Below are 15,614 nucleotides of genomic sequence, written 5' to 3' on the forward strand. Positions count from 1 at the left end.
CCACATTTCTTCCCTTCCTTCCTCCCACTCCCTCCCCAAGACAGCAAATAATCCAGTACATGTGCAATTTTTCTATACATATTTCCACAAATATCATGCTGCACATGAAAAATCAGATCAAAAAGGAACAGAATGAGAAAACCAAACACAAGCAAACAACAACAAAAAGAGCGAAAATGCTATGTTGTGATGCACACTCAGTTCCCACAGTCCTCTCAAGAATAGTTTCACTGAAAGTAAGGGCAAAGTACCTGATTGCCAAAGGGGATTCCTGTAATAAATGTTTACAAATTACTCTTCTCCCATCTGTTAAATCCCAGCCTGTCCCAGACAGAATTTCCTGTTAGTTTATCTAATAATAATGGTAATAATAGCTAGCATTTACACAGTGCTCTAAGATTTGCAAGTGTTTTACATATATTATCTCATTTAACCTGGAACTGGGTGTATAATAAAATCAGGATAGAGGTGGCATCTGTGGAATCCATCTGGGAATATCTATTTTGGGTGGAGGCAAGCATAAGGATCCATAGCTTCAGAGGCAATAGGAATTGAGTTATTAAGAAATGAAGTCAATCCTCTAAGGTCTAGATGAGATTAAATTGTTGAGATTTTTCTGAAGGAGTTTCTTGGTCTGGTCAAAAGACTTATCTGGAAGATGTGGGAACATACTCTAATTTTAGGTAAATATTACTATAGAAGTTGTTCTCATATTATTAGAAATAGCTGCTTTTACTTTGTAGATTGTAGAGAAACACATGTCATGATTCATCATTTAATCTATCCCATAAAGAGGAAGTCAAGGTAGATTTCTAAAGTAAATGGTCAAAACAACACAGTATCCCATGGGACCATTTTTAGTCTTTCATTTATTTTTTTTAGTCTTTCATTTATTTTATTAAATAAATAAATGAAAGACTAAAAATGGTCCGACTGTGGGTCCCATCCCACAGATGGGATACTGTGTTGTTTTCTCCCGGGGATCTTTTCTCTTATATTCATGTTGTCATAGTGAACTTTGTATTCTCTGGTTTTCTTCAATTTCTATCTTTATTTCCAGTTTTTAAAAAAATTTTTCACATTCATTATTTCTCACTGGCCCATAAGTTCATCACATTCAGATATCACAGTTTTTTCCTCATTCCTCAATTGATAGGTACCTACTTTGATCCCAATTTTTGCTGTGATGTCACAAACATTTTGGAACATTTGGATCATTATTGTGATTTTGGACCTTTTTGAGCTATATGCTAGTAGTGGGATCCCTGGGTCAAAAGATCTAAGGACAGTTTTGTCCCTTTTTTTGGTCTAATTCCAAACTGCGACCAAAAATGACTGGTGTAAGCCTCAACTTCACCAACAGTGTATTAATATGCTTCCCATATCCCACATTAAGTACAACTTAAGAAAGAGAGCTATCATTCTTTATTCTTCTGTCCTGAAGGAGATGTGTGTATGGTTATTTGTGTTCATTAAAAACCCTGCCGCCTGAGGGTTTCTGTGGCTCTAAGACTACCCGGCTGTGTGTTTCAGGGACTCCAGATAACTGGGTGTGTGTGAGTTCCCAGTTGTGGGTGGATGTCTGTGTCTGAGTGGCTGCAGCTGCCCAGGCATGTGGGAAGAACAGCAGCTCAGCCACCCACTGAGGTTCCCAGTGACTAAGTAGTTTCACTCAGGGTTTCCAGAGTCCTAAGCAAAGCCCCAGGCACTCAAAGGAGCTGTAATAAAACCTGGAATAATAGTTTCGCGAGCGTGAGAATGGGGTGAGAAGACCTGGCCCACAAGCACACGTGTGTGATATTTCAGTCAGACTTTCCTGAGGATGGAACGGAGCAGACAGCAGGCTGTGACCCAGGCAGCTCACCTCAGGAATGAAGCCCAACAAGAGTGCAAAAGGAAAGAAGATTCCGATCTTAGGTGAAAAGTAACATTTTGAGAGAAAAAGAGATCCTGGGATCCTCTGTCATTTATGGGACCTTGGAAATCTCAAGGTGTGTATGCAGAACAGTGATCAGATGCAATATAATCTATCGGCCAATAAGTATTTATTTAGAACTTGCTACATAGCAGGCACTGGACTGAGGGAAAAACAGCCCCTGCTTTTAAGGAGCTTACATTCTAATGGGAAAGACAAATGCAAATAACAATGTATGAAGAAAACATATACAGTGCAGAGGAGATAATGCCCCCCAAAAGGCACTTATACTTGGGATCTAGGAAGGGCTTCTTGAAGAAAGTGCCATTTGAGCTGAGTCTTGAAGAACAGTTAAAATTAACCATTTCTGAAAAACTCAGAATTTGTTCTTTTTTTAAAGTGTTTTTTTTTTTTTTTTTTTGATGGAAGAGGAAAGGAGAGAATTTAAAGTTGAAAATAAAACAATAGTCTTTAAAATGCTAACATAATCTCCTCTGGATATACCTTCCCTATCCTTTATCCCATCCACAGTTGACTATATAGCACTATATAGTGCCCCCTTCCTCCAGGGGTCCTCAAACTATGGCTCTCGGGCCAGATGCAGTAGCTGAGGACGTTTATCCCCCTCCCCCAGGGCTATGAAGTTTCTTTATTTAAAGGCCCACAAAACAAAGGTTTTGTTTTTACTATAGTCCGGCCCTCCAACAGTCTGAGGGACAGTGAACTGGCCCCCTATTTAAAAAGTTTGAGGACCCCTGCCTACACCTTCTTTGCTGAGAGGAAGAAGAAATATTTCATTGCCAGAATTTGTTGTTGTTTTTTTAAAATATAGCTTTTTATTGACAAAACATATGCATGGTTAATTTTTCAACACTGACCCTGCAAAAACTTCTCTTCCAACTTTTCCCCTCCTTCCCTCCACCCCCTCCCCTAGATGGCAGGCAGTCCCATACATGTTAAACACGTTAAAGGATATCTTAAATACAATATATGTATACATCAGAATTTGTTTTTGAAGGAAATTGCCAATACTGTGTTAGGGACACTACAACAAGACTTTATTTAGTTGAACTTAATTACCATATTTACAGAAATATTTCAAAATCCCTTAGTGGTTTTTGGACTGATTGGCACGTGTGGCACAGCGTCCTGGAAAGAGCAAAAGATCGGTCATTGGTGGATCCAGAAGTAATCTCAGCTGTGTGATCTTAGTCAAGTCATATAATCTCTAGACTTCCATGTTTATAACTCTGTGGCACGAGGGAAACTTCAAAAGAGATCTTTTCAATATAATGATATTAACAAAAGTAATCAATAACTAGGTAGAGCCCTGGTCTTGGCAACAGGGAGCTCTGGATGCAAGTAAATACAGGATATTTAAAGTCTACATCATCCTGGGCTAATCCTGCCACCTCTCACAACCGCAGGTAGCTAACTCTCAAAGGCTAAAGGGCAGATGTGCCTCGGTGGAACTTCCTGTCCAAGAAGTCCCTTCACCACCACTGATCCGGATAACCAAACCAGAGGTGGGAATCGAGCCATTTAGAACTTTTTTCGGACACTTGCATTCTCACATTGCATTCAAAGTGAACTTGCCCTAATTACTGTCCTCCTGTGGGAAATCATTATTCTCTTTTGTTGTGTGAGCGAAATTTTGGGTTTAAAAAGCATGAAGAGGTTCCTTGGGGAAACTCCAGGCCAGGAAGGAATAGGGAAATAAAACGGGCGTCACCCCAGAACAGGTTTCAGGTGGAGTAGACTCACAGGAAGGGAAGAAGGGATTTTGAGTTTTTATCCTAGGAAGCCCCAGTCTCTAGGACCTGTAGGGGTGGAGCTGGGATCTCAGTTTCGGTCTCGTACGTCTTTCACAACTCATAAAGTCGTTTGAAGCCTTATGAAAACATCTCCAACAAATGAGATCCCTCTGGCATTTTAGACTCCAATCATTTCTTGCATGAAACACATGTCATTAATTTCCCCCCAGGGCCTTTGAGAAATTTATAATTATACCTTGGCTCCTTCCTTACTGTAATAGGAGAAGGACTGTGGGAAAATCTGAATCAATCTTGAATTCATGCTGTCTTTCATCAATAGCTTCCAGATGTGACTTAGAGAAAGTTTAAGAAGACACTTGGCAAGATTGACAGTGGGGGGTGGGCAGGTGGGTGTATGCCTTGAGGATATTTTCAGGAGGAGGGGGAAAGGCTAAGTATTTTAAAACTGTCCCAGTTACTAGCTGAGGGGTGGGGTTACAATCTCAGTTGTTTTTGTCTTTCTAAGGCTGAAAAATAGAATTCTGACCTCCCTGAGCTCTAGAATGAGACAGGTGTCGTAGCCCAAAGCCCTTGTTTTGTAGTGACCTGGACCCCACTGTATGACTTAAAATTTGACCTACTTTTAAATTACAGAAATGGGATGCCTTATGGTTACATTGCTGATTTTATTATTTTCTTTTAAGAAAACGAGCTTTGTCAAGAACCTATTTGGAAAAGAATCTAGAAATAGTCATTTAAAACTAAAAGACATTAAAAAAATTCTCTATAATTTCAGATGATGATTAAAATAAACCAAACTGTTAATTATCATTTTCTCCAGTGGTCTCAGTTTGCACTGTCCTTATAAGAAGGTTGTTTACTGATGTGACAGGAGTAACATCTACTAAAGTCCCTGCCACATAGGCGAGACTAGTTTTTTTTTTCCCCTAAAAAGACACTAAAACCATTCTCCAGAATTAATTGGTCCAGAGGACTAAGGTTTCAACCCATTGATATCGATTCCTTGTTGTCTAAATATAAAGACTTGACACAGGGTTTGAGGTACTCTTTCTTCTGACTGGCTCAACATGTGCAAGAATAGAAAGATAAATAATGATAGAAGTAGATGATGGATTAATAGACAAATGGGTGGATGGAGATATAGATGGGTGAATATATTTGCGTGTGAGAGCGAAGAAAAAGAACAGAGAAGAGAGAGCACAAGGGGGAGAGAGAGACAAAAACAGAAGAGAGACAGAGGGAGACACACACAGAGACACAGTGAGAGGGGGGAGAGAGAAAGAGAAAGGATGTGTGTGTGTGAGAGACAGAGAGAGACAGAGGGAGACAGAGAGAGGGGGAGAGAGAGAAAGAGAAAGAGGATGTATGTGTGAGAGAGAGAGACAGAGAAGAAAGACAAAGGGAGAAACACAGAGAGGGGGAGAGAGAGAAAGAGAAAGAAAGACAGAGAGAGAGAGACAGAGACAGAGAAGAGAGACACACACAGAGAGGGGGAGAGAGAAAGAGGATGTGTGTATGTGTGAGAGAGAGAGAGAGAAAGTCAGAGAGAGAGACAGAGAATTAAGTACTTTAAGTACTTACTGTCAGGGACTGCGCTGTGTGCTGAGGATATAAAAATACTCCCCCCCCCAAAAAAAAAAAAAATCCCAAGAATGACCCACAACAGCCCAGTATCTGCCTCCAGGAGCAGACATTCTAATTAAGGACTATAGACATAAGAGAAAGCTGAGAAATGGGAGAGGAAGTCTCCTGGACAGCAGTGACATGGTGTCCCCTGGGTATCACAAGAGACCACGGAGCCTGGAAGAATAAGCCCATACATAATACATGGGAAGTTGAGGCAGGGGAGCTGCGGTTCCTGTGTGGGGCAAGGCTACTGTCCAGGAGCTAGAGCAGTCTGGAGAGTGAGGGGAGGAGCAAAAGAAAGCTAGCATAGCCTGGATGCCTCAAGAAATGGTGGTCTGTGATACAATCTTCCCTCTCGGGAGAGTGGGTCTCAGGTGAACTGTTATTGATTCCCACTAATTAAGAAAAAATAGATTTCGAATTCAGAACTATTTATAACGAATGTGTAGATTATTAATCACAGTGTTGTCTACATACAAATAAACAATGAACGGCATTTTCAGTCTAACCAGGATAGGAGAAGTCAGGGAAAGCTGCATTCAGAGGCACTTAGGAGGTGCCATAGTAGATAGAGCTTTGCCCCTGAGTGAGGAAGACTGGAGTTCAAATTCAGCTTCTGGGGCTTTCTAGCTGTGTCTTTCTCTGCCTCAGTTACTTCAAATGTAAAATGGAAGTAAAAATAGCATTCATCTCTCAGTGTTGTGGTGAGGATCAAATGAGAGAGTGTTTGTAAAGTGCTGAGTGCTTGGCACATAGTAGGCACTTCAGAAATGTTTATTGATTGCTTAGCACAGTGTCTGGAACTTAGTAAGCGCCTTCTTGCCCTCAACTGAACCAATATCAGCCCACCTAAACTAACACTATATATATTCTTGATCAATATTCTTTCCATGCTGTTTATTCATATATGTTTATATATAATATAAATATATGTATATGTATATTATGTGTACATATTATATATAATATATAAATATTATATATGTTTATGTTCATATATTATAGGTTTATTTATATATTATGTTTATTCATATTCAGAGCCTGAGCCAGTGACCTAGTCTGAGTAAGACCAGACCCAAACCAATGGTCTTTAGCATCTGAGAAGTTAATTCTGAGGAGTTCAAGCTGTCATTCTCATGTCATTCTTGGTACTGAAGTGTGGTTGCTAAAGCGGTGGGCACAAAATTAACCCAAAGGTCTTAGCTTTGTTTTTTTACTAAGTGACATCTGACGTTGCTACCTGTGATGTCTGTGGTCGGTGCAATTCAGTGCCTGGTACTGACTGGATGATCTCTGCCCAGCTCATGAGACAAGAGACGTCGTTTCTCCTGCATTCTGAAGTTGCTGCCAGCAGGTGGTGGTAAGATGCCTCACTCGTGTGATCTAGCACTCATTTGAATCCGATTTGCTTTTTGGGGAGGATGAGGCAGAGAAAACGTTACTTTAAAAATTAATATAATTAAACAACAGTGGCTCAGTGAATAGAGTACTGGACCTGGACTCAGGAATTTGCCTTTTCCTGAGTTCAAATCCAGCCTCAGACAGTTGTGACCTGTGTTACACTTAGCTGTGTGACCCTGAACAAATCACTTCACCCTCAGTGTCCTCATCTGTAAAATAAGCTGGAGAAGAAAATGGCAAACCGTTCCAGTATCTCTGGCTAAAAAATACCAAATGGAGTTACAAAGAATCAGTCATGTGACTGAAACGACTGAACAATAACAATCCTTAAAAAGCAAGGCTTTTTTCCCCCTCTGAAGGCAATTGGAATTAAGTGACTTGTCCAGGGTCACACAGCTAGGGAGTGTTAAGTGTCTGAGACCAGATTTGACTCAGGTCCTCCTGACTTCAGGGCTGGTGCTCTATCCACTGTACCACCTACTGTTTCCCCTCAGCAAGTTTTTAAAGGAAATAAATATCTGGATATTCTTAGATACTAAATAGAATGTAGACTTCTTGAAGACAGGAACTGTTTCAATTTTATTTTTGCTCTTCTAGCACTTGGAACAGTGCTTGACCTGTAATAGTGTTTTAAAAATGCTTGTTGTTTCCAGGGATGAGAATGGGGAACAAATATGGAGGAGTACCGAAAGCATTGAGCTGAGTTCTCCCAACATTTTTCTCCAAACACATTTAAAACAATGCCTGAAATTGAATTCTGGAGTGACAGAGCCAACAATAAAATCAGATTGAGGCATTCTTCTAGCCCAAGACAAGTTAGGAGGTCAGAAAATGAGATCTGTGATGGGTGAGGTGGGTGGAGGCTGCCCTGAAGCCCACATGGATGAAACACCAGGAGCAGGACCAGCTAATGGTGACAGAAGTAGTAGCGGCTTCAGGACTCTCAAGAGGAACTGGCAACTTCTGAGAAAGAAACAGGGCGTCCCTGTGCTAGCACTAGATGTGGGATCAGACTCTATCTGGTGACTACATGCCCTAACTCTACTTCCGGACATAATTTAAGGAGTACTTTTGGTCAAGAAGGAGTAGAAGGCTTGAACAGTGAATTTTTGTAGCACTTTTGGTCACAAGGGATCAGGGACCCTGAGGAGCAGTATCTATTGCAATTCAAAGGATCAAATGCCCTTCCTAAGAACCAGAATGCAGACTAACGGAGCACTGACCAAACTTCTCCCCAGAATCACACCACCTTGGAAATGACAAAAACTTCCAACAAGCTTTGAAAACAGCAGTGGCAAAAAGGCTGTAGCTTGACACAATGCCTGGCTTCTCCCCCATCAGGAACAGAGCCCAGCTTTAACATAAAGTTCCACATCAATAAACAATGGGTAAAATGAGCAAACAGCAATAATAACAAAAGAATTTGACAATAAAAGTATACTATGATGATAAGGAAGATCAAGACACAAACTTAGAAGACGCCAATGAAGTCAAAAATAGCCACAAGCAAATCCTGAAAGAAAAAGGTGAATTAGACACAAGCAAAAAGAAATAAAAATTCTTGAAAGAGGTAAAAAATGATCTTCAAAATAAATAAGACTGGTAAAGGAAAAATTAGGTAAAGAAATGAGAGTAAAAGAAGAAAGTTATAAAAAGACAACTAACAGCTTGGTAAAAGAGGCATAAAATGCTTAAGAAAATTGTTAACACCTTAAAAAAACAAAATCACCCAAGTAGAAAAAGATGTACAAAAGTTCACTGAAGAAAGGAATTCCTTTAAAAAATAGAATTGGACAAATAGAAGTTAATGACTCTAGGAGACATAAAGAAATAATAAAACAAAGAAAAAAGAATGAAAAAATAACTGCTCTGGAAATTAGATCAAAGAGAGATAATTTAACTGAAAGTCATATCAAAGAAAGAGTGCAGATATCACATTAAAAAATTATCAACATAAATTTCATGAATATTTTAGAACTACAGAGTAAAATAGAATTTGAAAAGATTCACTGACCACCACTTGTAAGAAATCCTAAAATGAAAACTCCCAGAAATATTATAGCCAAATTCCAGAGCTCCCAGGTCAATGGGAATTTAAAAAATAGAAATTAGGAAAAAAAACATTAAAATCCTGTAGAACCACAATCAAGATCACACAAGATTTAGTAGCTACCATGTTAAAGGAGCAGAGAGTTTCGATATAATATTCCAGAAGGCAAAAGAACTGGAATTACAACTAAGAATAACCTACCTAACAAAACTAAGTAAAATCCTTCAAGGAAAAAAAAATGAATATTTACTGAAATAGAGGATTTCCAAGAATTCCTGATTTTTTTTTCCCATAAGGCATTAGAACTAAGTGATTGCCCAGATGTCACCCAGCTAGTTAAGTGTCAAGTGTCTGAGGCTGGATTTGAACTTAGCTCCTCTTAACCCCAAGGTTGGTGATCTATTCACTGTGTTACCTAGCTGTTTCCAAAATTTGGCTTTCAAATATGAGTCAAGAAAAACCTAAAAAGGCAAATGTGAAAGAGAAATTACAAGGGACCCAATAATGCTAAGCAGTTTATCTTTCTATATAGAAAAATGATACATGTAACTTGAGAGCTTTTATCATCATTAGTACAGTTAGAATGATTCATATAGAAATTGAGTGTAAGAGTGGGTTGTTTATGTTAGGATGATATTAAAAAATGGATAGGTGAGAAAAAGAAATGTTCTGGGAGAAGTGGGAAGGGAGAAGAATAATAGGGGAAAATATCTTCCATAAAAGAACCACACAAGAAAGGACTTTTAGAGTAAAGGAGGAAATGGTGGGAGGAAGCAATATTGAACCTTACATCTAAATTGGTTGAAAGAGGGAAATACACACACACATACACACACACACACACACACACATACACACACTATTATAAGCATAAATATAAAACTCAGTTGAAAATAGAAGTCTATCTTACCCCAGAAGTCTTATTAGCTGAAGTAAAAAAGGTAAGGATAGCATTCAGGATCTCAGATAAAGCAAAAGCAAAAACAGACCTAATTAAAAGGGATAAGTAGGATGGCTAGATTGCATAGGAATAAAACATAAGGCTTAGAATTAAAAAGATCTGAGCTCAAAATCCAGTCTCAGACACTGATGAGTTTTGTGATCCTGGGCAAGTTACTTAACCTTGTTTGACTCATTTTCCTTATCTGTAAAAGGACTAAAGAAGGAAATGAGAAACTACTCTGACTAGTTTTGTGATCCTGGGAAAGTCACTTAATTCTGTTTGACTCATTTTCTTTATCTGTAAAATGAACTAAAGAAGGAAATGGCAAACCACTCTAATATCTCTTCCAAGAAAATGAAAAAATGGGATCACAGAGTCAGACATGATTAAAATGGCTAAATAACAATAAGCAAAGAGACAAACAGGGAAACTACATCTTAAAGGAAACATCTTCCATAAAAAATGAAGTAATAGCAATACTAAACATAAATGTATCAAAAAGCATAGCATCCAAATTCTTAATGGGAAAGTTCAATGAATTGTAGGAGGAAATAGACAGTAGAACTATACTAGTGGAGGACCTCGACCTTCCCCTCTCAGAGCTAGGTGAATCTAACCACAAAATAAATTTTAAAAAGAAGCCAAAGAGATGAATAGAAAAATTAGATATCATTAGACCTCTGGAGTAAACTGAATGGGAATAAAAAAGATTATACCTTTTCCTCAGCTGTATATTTTACTTTTACAAAACTAACTATGCATTAGGGCATAAAGACTTTACAACCAAAAGTGCAAAAGCAGAAATATTAAATGCACCTCTTTGAGACCATAATGCAATAAAAATTACATTAAGTAAAGGACAATGGAAGCACAGATTAAAAATTAATTAGAAGTTAAATAATCAGATCCTAAAGAATGAGTTAAAGAACAAGTCATAGAAACAATCGTAATTTCATTAAATAGAATTGCAAGAGAATAATCCAAAATTTCTAGGATGCAGCCAAAGCCCAGGGGAAAATTTATACCTCTAAGTATATACATCAATAACAGAGAGAAAGACAATATCAATGAATTGGACATGCAAGTAAAAACTAGAAAAAGAACAAATTAAAAGTCCCTGATTAAACACCAAAATAGAAATCTTGAAAAATCAAAGGCAAGGTGAATAAATATACAAATAAAAAACTCATTTAACTAATAAATAAAACTAGAAGATGGTTTTCTTTAAACACACACAATAAAATAAACTATTGGTTGATTTGATTTTTAAAAAAGAAAGAAGAAAACCAAATTACTATTATCAAAAATGAAAAGGGTGACAATCTCCAATGAAGATAAAATTAATGCAATTGTTAGAAGCTATTTTGCTCATTTATATGCTACTAGAACTGATACAAGAAAATGAATGAATATCTACAAAATATAAACTGCCCAGTTTAAAAGAAGAAATAACCCTATCTTAGAAGAAGAAATTGAACACGTTATAAATGAGCTCCCTAAGACAAAATTCCCAGGACAAGATGATTTATAAGTGAATCCTACCAAAAGTACTATATAAACTATTAGGTAAAAAAGACAAAGAAATTCTACCAAACTCCTTTTATGACACAAGAATAATTTTATTCCTAAACCAGGGAGATCAAAAACAGAGAAAGAAAACCCTAGACCCATTTCTTTAATGAATGCCAATGCAAAAATTTTAAATAAAATACTACTAAACAAATTATAACAATCTGTCATAAAGATCATATACTATCCCCGGGTGGGATTTACAGCAGGAATGTAGGACTGGTTCAATATTATCAATAATAAAAACAAAACAACCCATTTGATTATATCAATAGATACAAAAAAAGTCTTTGACAAAACATAACACACATTTTAATTAAAAACACTAGAAAATAGAAAAGGACAATGACAAATGTTGGAGGGGGTGTGGGAAAAATGAGACATTAATGCATTGTCGGTGGAGTTGTGAACTGATTCAACCATTTTGTAGAGCAATCTGGAACTATTCACAAAGGGCTATAAAACCATGCATACCCTTGAACCTAACAATACCACTAGTAGGTTTTATATCCCAAAAGAGATAAAAAATGAAAATAAAAAGGACCTATATGTACAAAAATATTTACAACAGTTTTTTTTTTCCTGGAGGCAAAGTATTGAAATCAAGGGGATACTCATCAATTGGAGAATGGCCAAATAAATTGTGGTATGTAATTATGATGGTATACTACTGTGCTAAAGAAAAAAAATGCCAAACAGGTGCTCTCAGAAAATCTGGAAAGACTTCTATGAACTGATGCAAAGTGAAATGTACTGTGTACAAAGGGACAGTAATAATGTAAAATGATCAACTGTAAATAACCTAACTATTCTCAGCAATACAATGATCCAATATTCTGAAGGTATGATGAAAAATGCTATCCATACCTCCCCCCCCCCCCAAAAAAAAAAAGAATTGATGGTCCTTGAATGCAGATTGAAGCAGACTTTTAAAAAAAAATATTTTTCTTGAGGGTTATTTTTTTTGTCTATTTTTTTCTCCATAACATGATTATTATGGAAATCTTTTGCATGAGTAAACACACATGTATAACCTATATTGAATTGCTTGCATTTTCAAAAAAGGAGTATAGGGAGGGAGGAAGAAGACAATCTGGAACTCAAAGTTTTTTTTGTTATTGTTGTTGTTGTTGTTGTTGTTGTTGTTGTTTTTTTTTTTTTTTTTTTGCTGCTAGTTAATTGAGCTTAAGTGACTGGCCCGGGGTCACATGGAACTCAAAACTGTTGGGTTTTGCTTTGTTTTGTTTTGTTTTGTTTTATAGCTTTTTATTTACAAGTTACATGCATGGGTAATTTTTCAGCATTGACAATTGTAAAACCTTTTGTTCCAACTTTTCCCCTCCTTCCCCTTCCCCCTCCCCCAGATGGCAGGTTGACCAATACATGTTAAATTTGTTAAAATATAAGTTAAATACGATATATGTATACATGTCCAAACAGTTATTTTGCTGTACAAAAAGAATCGGCCTGTGAAATAGTGAACAATTAGCCTGTGAAGGAAATCGAAAATGTAGGTGGACAAAAATAGAGGGATTGGGAATTCTCTATGGGGGTTCACACTCATTTCCCAGAGTTCTTTCCCTGGGGTGTAGCTGGTTCAGTTCATGACTGCTCTGTTGGAACTGATTTGGTTCATCTCATTGCTGAGGATGGCCAGGTCCATCAGAATTGATCATCATATAGTATTGTTGTTGAAGTATATAATAATCTCCTGGTCCTGCTCATTTCACTCAGCAACAATTCCTGTAAGGCCCTCCAGGCCTTTCTGAAATCATCCTGTTGGTCATTTCTTGCAGAACAATAATGTTCCATAACATTCATATACCCATAATTTACCCAGCCATTCTCCAATTGATGAGCATCCACTCAGTTTCCAGTTTCTGACCACTACAAAGAGACCTGCCACAAACATTTTTGCACGTACAGGTCCCTTTCCCTTCTTTAAGATCTCTTTGGGATATAAGCCCACTAGTAACACTGTTGGATCAAAAGGGATGCACAGTTTGATAACTTTTTAAGTATAGTTCCAAATTGCTCTCCAGAATGGCTGGATGTATTCACAATTCCACCAACAATGTATTAGTGTCCCTGTTTTCCCACATCCCCTCCAACATTCCGCGTTATCTTTCCCTGTCATTCTAGCCAATCTGACAGGTGTGTAGTGGTATCGCAGAGTTGTTTTAATTTGCATTTCTCTGATCAAAAGTGATTTGGAACACTCTTTCATATAAGTAGAAATAGTTTCAATTTCATCATCTGAAAATTGTCTGTTCATATATTTTGACCATTTATCAATTGGAGAATGGCTTGATTTCTTATAAATTAGAGTTGATTCTCTATATATTTTGGAAATGAGGCCTTTATCAGAACCTTTAACTGTAAAAATGTTATCCCAGTTTATTGCTTCCCTCCTAATCTTGTCTGCATTAGTTTTGTTTGTACACAAGCTTTTTAACTTGATATAATCAAAATTTTCTATTTTGTGATCAATAATGATTTCTAGTTTTTCTTTGGTCACAAATTCCTTCCTCCTCCACAGGTCTGAGAGGTAAACTATCCTATGTTCTTCTAATTTATTTATAATCTCATCTTTATGCCTAGGTCATGAATCCATTTTGACCTTATCTTAGTGTACGGTGTTAAGTGTGGGTCCATGCCTAGTTTCTGCCACACTAGTTTCCAATTTTTCCAGCAGTTTTTGTCAGTGAATTCTTATCCCCAAAACTGGGGTTTGTGGGTTTGTCAAACACTAGATTATTAAAGTTTTTGACTATTTTGTTCTGTGAACCTAACCTATTCCACTGATCAACTACTCTATTTCTTAGCCAATACCAAATGGTTTTGATGACCACTGCTTTATAATATAGTTTGAGATCAGATACAGCTACAGCTAGGCCACCTTCATTTGATTTTTTCTTCATTAGTTCCCTTGAAATTCTTCACCTTTTGTTCTTCCATATGAATTTTGTTATTTTTTCTAGGTCATTAAAATAGTTTCTTGAGAGTCTGATTGGTTTAGCACTAAATAGATTAGTTTAGGTAGCATTGTCATCTTTATTATATTTGCTCAGCCAAATAGAGTCTTTTAAAAAATGATCAATTGCAGTCATCTAAAATAAAGAGCAAGCTTTATCAAAAACAGAGAAAAACCTGAAGCTTTCCCAATAAGACCAGGAGTGAAGCAAGAATGTCGGTTATCATTACCATTATTCAAGATTGTACTAGAAATGCTAGCTGTAGTAACAAGACAAGCAAAAGAACTTGAAAGAATAAAAATAAGCAATAAAGAATGAAACAATCACTCTGTAGATGATACAATAGTAAACTTAGAGAATCCTGGAAAATCCTCTAATGAATTAGCTAAGATAATTAACAACAAATATAAATAAAGGCAGCTCTAGATTTTAAACTATATTTCAAAGTGGAAATCAAAAAAGCCATCTGGTACTGGCTAAAAAATAAGAGTGGAGAATCAATGAAATAGATTAGCTATCTGATAAACAGTAGTATATGACCACAGTAATTTAATGTTTGATAAATGCAAAGATCCAAACTTTTAGGACAAATATTCAACATTTGATTAAAATTTCTGGGAAAGCTGGAAAGCAGTTTGGCAGGAACTAGGTATAGACTGACATTTCATACCACATACTAAGATAAGGTCAAAATGTATAAATGATTGAAACATAAACGGTGATATCATAAATAAGTTAAGGAGTATAGAATAAATGTACCTGTCAGATCTATGTATAAGGGAATAGTTTATGACCAAATAAGAGATAGAAAGGATTGTGAGAAGTAAAATAGATCATTTTGATCACATGAAATTATTAAACTTGTTGCACAAATCAAAATTAGAAAGCAGGAAACTAGGGAACAAATTTTTACAGCAATTTTTCTGATAAAAAGCCTCATTTCTCAAATATATAGGAAACTGAGTCAAATTTGTAAAAATAAGACCTCTTTTCCAGTAGATAAATGGCCAAAAGATTGTTGTTTTGTTCAGCTGACTTTTCATGACCCCATGGACCATACATATATAGTATACCAGGGCCCTCTACCCTGCTCTATCACCTGAAGTCTGTCCAAGCTCATGTTCATTGCCTCTGTGACACTGTTTATCCATCTTATCCTCTGCCATCCCCTTTTTCTTTTGTCTTTAATCTTTCTCAACATCAGGGTATTTTCCATGAGTCCTGTCTTCTCATTATGTGGCCAAAGTACTTAAGCTTCAGATTCAGTATTTTACTTCCAGTGAATAGTTTGAATCAATTTATTTAAGTATTCACTGATTTGATCTCCTTGAGGTCCAAGAAAGTCTCAAAAGTCTCCAAC

The sequence above is a fragment of the Sarcophilus harrisii genome, chromosome 3, assembly GCF_902635505.1.
Source record: "Sarcophilus harrisii chromosome 3, mSarHar1.11, whole genome shotgun sequence".
In the NCBI taxonomy this organism is placed as follows: Eukaryota; Metazoa; Chordata; class Mammalia; order Dasyuromorphia; family Dasyuridae; genus Sarcophilus; species Sarcophilus harrisii.